The sequence below is a fragment of the Rosa rugosa genome, chromosome 2 (assembly GCF_958449725.1).
Source record: "Rosa rugosa chromosome 2, drRosRugo1.1, whole genome shotgun sequence".
In the NCBI taxonomy this organism is placed as follows: Eukaryota; Viridiplantae; Streptophyta; class Magnoliopsida; order Rosales; family Rosaceae; genus Rosa; species Rosa rugosa.
In genome coordinates, this window is record NC_084821.1 from 34,684,048 (window position 1) to 34,690,047 (window position 6,000).

General features: G+C 36.4%; 1 long non-coding RNA gene across 4 annotated transcripts; it reads right to left on the minus strand.

The window, feature by feature from the left end:
• Window positions 1-645: 645 nt before the first annotated feature.
• LOC133732416 (uncharacterized) lies at window positions 646-6,000 on the minus strand. Of its 4 annotated transcripts, XR_009857117.1 has the most exons (9): window positions 5,120-5,998; window positions 4,733-4,863; window positions 4,474-4,646; window positions 3,085-3,152; window positions 2,500-2,900; window positions 2,237-2,304; window positions 2,057-2,110; window positions 1,472-1,713; window positions 646-964 (listed from the first exon to the last, which is right to left on the minus strand). It is a non-coding gene; the product is annotated as an uncharacterized LOC133732416 (long non-coding RNA). The 4 variants fall into 4 exon arrangements; XR_009857118.1 differs by having other exon boundaries at window positions 1,624-1,713; window positions 2,237-2,900; window positions 5,120-6,000; XR_009857116.1 differs by having other exon boundaries at window positions 1,458-1,713; window positions 2,237-2,900; window positions 5,120-6,000.

A 6,000-nucleotide genomic window follows, 5' to 3' on the forward strand; every position in this document is an offset into this window, starting at 1 on the left:
CAAAATGTGTTTTCTGAAAAATGGGGATTAACTACACCAATTTTTCAATCAGACGACAGTTTTTCACTGTCGTCTGAGTATTGTCTTTGCTGTTGTCTATCTCAATGTCGTCTGATACATGGATCAGACAATACCAGAAAACTGTCGTCTGATAAAATTTAGTACAACATCAGTTACTACCCAGTCTGTTGTCTGAATACCACAAAGAACAACAGCGGCTTATATACTTACTGTTGTCTGAATTCTATGCCAGACAACAGGGGCTTATATGCTTGCTGTTGTCTGAATTCTGTGCCAGACAACAGGGACTTATATGCTTGCTGTTGTCTGAAGGCTGTGCCAGACAACAGGGGCTTATATGCTTGCTGTTGTCTGAAGGTTGGATCAGACAACATGTAGCTGAAATTCCCATTGTCTATCCATTATTGATATTATAGGTTTCTCCGAAAAACTGTTGTCTGTTGTTTTGCTAGACAATGGCTTTCTCATTCTTTTAGTCCTTAATGTATTATAGTTAGATAGCTCATACAACAGTTTTTGCTATGCATTTTATGATGAATAATTATTAGACAATAGTTTTTAGCTGAAATAGAATGGTCTGAGAGACATTCAAAAGACCGACATTCTACATATATGGAATCCAAATGACAACACATTCAAAACAAATTCATTTATGTAAAGATCCGATACATTCATCCATATATTCAACAAAGTTATTCCATCCCAACATTAACCCTAACCATAAACTTATACTTGTCCATAAATGTGATGCGCATTAACGTCCTAAACCTCACAAATAAGTGAAAACAATGCACCAGCAGCTTTAAGCCTTAACTCCTTTATGCTTGCTAAGATAACCATATTTACAACATCAACTGGCAAAGCAACAGGCGGATCATCGACCAAATTGCTAGCTGGAATGGCAATATCCTCTAGACCCCCAGTTATGTCCTCGCACACCAACCTTAGACAATAAAACAACAGAAAGTATTAAGAGCTGAATTGCAACTCAGATTTCAATTATTTGTAACAAATTATTCTCCAAATACCCTCGTATTTCTGATATAGATTGTGGTACACGTCCATTAACAAATTGAATCTGTCAGAGGAGTTAAAAATCATATTAAAGAGAAACCAAAATCTCACCCAAAGGTAAAAATGCTTACTGGTTCACCATACCAGACTGGACAATATGAAAATGAAAGCGAGATCACAAATCCATAACTTAGGACATAGATAGCATGTAATATTGGATCTAAAGCAAAACTAATGAAAATTGAAAAAGAAAAACGAAAAGTGGAACGAAAATGTTGGTGAAAAATAGATAGAGGAATTAAAGCAACTGCCATAGAAAGACAAATAACATTAGAAAGAGTGCAAAGCCGCATAATTCAAACTAGTATCCAAAGCAAAACAAATAGTGCAACACATTCCAATCACACTAAATCGAAACTTACAACTCAAAAGTTACCTGCCAATAGATGATAGCCCAAGGCCCCTTGATCCTAGAAACCACTTTGGAAACACATACTCAAGACCTCAAGATACCACATTTACGAATGAAAAACGCATTACCCTTAACAAATTATCTAGCTTGTCAAGAAGGTTAACAATCTTTTGAACCTCTTCGGTAGCATTGAGACCAGGATCCTTTAAAGCAGCAGCTTCAAATCCAGTAAGGGCCATTTCATAGTTTTCTAGATATTTGTTTACCTGAAATACGAAACTCAATGTTAACTCGTCTCTAGCATGAGATACAGCTCAATAGGTTAAACATATCTACAAAAGAGGTGGCAGCCAACTTAAGTAAGGTCATACAACTTATGTGACTGGTATACATCATCGCCATCATCTTTTTATGTAAACCCCATACAAATTACTTTAAAAAAAAGTGGTGCATCATTAATGTTTCCTTATTTATGTCCACCTTTATTAGCAGAATGTCAAACAAGAGCCAAATACCAGAAACTAAAGTTTAAGGAATCATCAAATATAATCTAGTTAAAAAGATTGAGAAACCAATGAGTAGTTTATGTCTAAAAGAAAACTAACTTACAGTAGCACAGTTAAAGTACAGGTCTGGATTAGATTTCATCCTTTCATCTTTTTCCTGAAATTATCAAAAATTAGAACTTATTAGTAAGTATATAGTTTCCCTGACATACAAGGAAAGACCAATAACCATAAATTGTTTATCCACAATAAATTGATCTTTAGGGACTGTTTGTGCACTTACAGCATTTTGGTATGCCTTTAGAGACTGCAGAAGTTTGGTCCCAGGCTCCGGTCACAAAAAACATGATCCTTGTGTAAACAGAGTAAAAAGATCAAAATAAAAGGAGCAAATGCAAATCCAAAATTAAGAAAATGAAACAATGACAAAGGCATTAAAGCATCCTCAAAATCATTACAAATGCACCTAAAATTGCTCAATACAGAATCTTGCATTCAATGAAACAAAAGTTATAATGACAATAACAATAAGAAATTATGCTATACCTGAACCAGACGACACCTAGAATAAAAATAAACCAAGGCCAAGGAAAGAACATATTACTTCTTTCCTGCTTTTCCCTCCTTTCTTCTTACAATTCCTTCAGCATAATTTCACACTCTTACCTTTGTATGGCTCTGTAAGTCTCCATTTCCTAATGGAAGCAGCAAACTGGCTGATTTCACTCTAGTCATAACCACTAACTATGATTCTGGTGTTTTTTTCCACCTTCACTTGTCTGCCAGCAGGAATATCCATCATTACTGGATGGGAGAACCCAAGACTCAATACCAAGATCCTTCATTCTAATGTTGCTCGATAACCATCATCAACCAACTATAGCCTCTTCTCGAATCCTTTGGATACTACTACCACCAAGAATCTAGCATCACTCTCTTCCCAAAAGCTGCAGAGTAGAAAAGATAAAAAGAAAAAAATGAGTCAAGATAAGCACCTACATATATCAGGACGTTTCTTAACAAATGGAATAAAAGACAAAGATTAAAACTTTTCTTGATTCTTTCATCATATGATTTTGAATTTAACATAAACCACACACAGAAGAAGCTGAGTCAAGAAAAATTCCCAACCTTATGCAACACAATGTCAAAAGGGCCTTGATCCGAAAGAGGCCTGTTATAATCAATAGCAACAAATTCTGCATTAAACAACCAATAGTTTACCTTGTAAGTAAACAATGAGTAAAAACCACACAACAGATCATTATTTGAAAGAGCAAGCTCTAGCATGATTACTTTAGAGTAAAGCCATTTTAATAACAGATAACTCTAAGAGAAACTTCAAACAATTCGAATATTTTCAAGAAGAAAGGTTTAACATTTAAGCCTTAAACTTAGACGCGTACCAGACTAGTAACAAACTTTTCAAAATTGTTAGCAATTCATGTTTTCAGATCTTGCAGTCACAACCCTTATTTTCTGCAGTCTTGTCTACCCTAGTATAATAATCTATTACTAAATTTCTCTTGCCTAAAAATAAAGCAAACTAGCAACTAGCATATACAAAAAAGAAGAGAAATTTAGAAAAATAACCTCTTTTTAAACATGAAGTTGATTATTAACCTCTTTGTAAAAAAATTTGAAATCTAACCTTTTTAGAGTGTGAAAAGACATGAGTACCCAAAATGCAAAGTATTTTTTTTTTTTCCATGTAATCGGAAAGTTTACGGCATGCCCACCAGCTTGAAAGCCCAGATCCACCACAGCTGCCGCCTCCGTCTAGCGACCCACTGTAGAGTAGAAGTCAGCGCCATACGATCCATGGCATGCTGCCGCCATGATCTGGCCACTGTCCACTTTTTCCACGCCGACCGCCACCCGTCCATCTTCCACACCGACGATACCACCTGAGAGAAGCGAAGAAGCGTACCTAGTCTTAACCAGCGAAACAGAGAACAAGGTAGGACCCCAGAGATCCCAAGATACCGTTGAGAGAGAGAGAGGGTCTAGGTTTTTGTTTGAACGGAGATTAACAAACATCCTGCAAAAACTCATCCTTGCTACAACATAGATGATGCAATTTGTCGTAGGAACAATTGATGCAATTTTTTGTTTAATAATTCAAAATAAAGAAATCATAAATGGATGATCGAATTTCTTGGCATGAATCTCATTTTTTGTTTATTCATTGATGAGAATAAAGAGCGACAACCCACTGAGATCTAAGAAACTCTATGAAGCATTTGGGTCTGGGTTTAGTGTTGAACACCATAGTGGGAGGTACGTAACTTTGCTGGTGATGGGGACCTAAGAGAGAAAAGGAGTAGTCGTCTGATGATCATGGGAAATCATAATTGGATTCATAGAATACTGTAAATAACTTAAGCCAATAAGGACATTTAAGTACTTTTGACCTTCATTTGGGTTAGATTTCAACATATTTAGAAAATAAGGTTAAAAATCAATTTCATGTTCCAAAAAAGGTTATTTTTCTAAATTTCTCAAAAAAGAAAAACATACCATCTGCCCTTACGTAGCAGTTTTCTTAACCTTGAACTAGTTTCTTCTCTTGCCCTCAGAAGGATTGTCCTCTCTATTTCTCTAGTAGAACTGTCCATCATCCTCTTGTTCTCCATCATCCTTTTATGAATGAAGTTTAACAGGAAATTGATACAGCTAAGTTATGCATGTGCCTGAACCAAATCAAGGTCAGTATCAGATGGACACCATCATATAACAAACTAAACAAATCAATGGCTGAAGAAAAGGCTGAAAGTACTTTGACTGTTTAATCCTCCTAATGTCAACATCTCCTTAAACTGTTTTGTGCTGAAAACAAAACCAGGATCTTTTTTCGTTTGCTCAGAAGCTTTGCTGTTTGCAGATAGCATCTCAAGGACATATCTCAACCTGCATGTGCAAATTCCATGACCAGATTTAAGCCCTCAATATGAAATTACATTCTAGTTTTTGATCCATCCAATAATTAAAACTAAAATTGATTCAATTACTCCATAAAACCTTAGTAATTCAAATTATTTTCAATCTCTAGCACATTATAAAACAAGAAACTAAGTATCTAACAGGAAATGGAAGATTGAAAACATAAACAGCTAGGGTTCGAAGAAAAATTGAAGCTCTAAGAGGGGAAGAGAAATAGGCGTACCGATCGGAATCAGAAATGCGCGGACGGCGAGCCTCACCGAGCTTGGAGACGGCTTTGCGGAGAATAAGGCTGACGAAAGCATGGTCGAGCTGAGATCGAGTGGGACTGTGGGACGAAGACTGCAGATCTGAGCGGAGGAGAAGTCTTTTCTCCCGGCCATTCTGGTATCCTCCGGCATCGGTGGAGCTTAATTCGGACCAAATCTTCGCCTGACTGTCTTATCAGTTTGCTTGATTTGATAAGAAGGAGAGGGGGGGGGGGGAGAGAGAGAGAGAGGCATGTGTGGCACTAGAGAGAAAGAAGGAGAAAAAAAGAAATGGCTAGGGTTCTTTCCTTTATATACTACTCCACGTGAAATGTAAAATTTGGTCTAATGGAGGGAAGTGAAAATTGAAAATTTTGGCCGAGTGTTGAGTCAATTAACCAGCGTGCCAGCATATTGAACCCTAAAACTCAGACAACATCAATTTCAGTACATTGTCTGAAAGAGAGTAGCACAATAGACAACTAAAAAACTGTTGTGTGAATCAGAGCAATCAGACAACATCTTTCAGCAGGCATTGACTTAAAAGATATCAGACAACAGACACCTAAAATAAAATAAAACAGTTGTGTGACTGAAAATAATCAGACAACAGCAAAAATAAACCATTGTATAAATGAACCTTGGACAACATCACATAATAACTGTTGTCTGAATTGACTCATTCAGACAACATCAAAAAAATCAACCATTGTCTGAAATGCTTTTGCACAAGAGCCAAGAAAAAACTATTGTTGGATTCAAAAACTTAGACGACAGAATATTTCTTGCTGTCGTCTGATTATTTCAGACGACAGTTAAAATGTTTGCTGTCGTCTGATATGTGTTGTCTGATTCC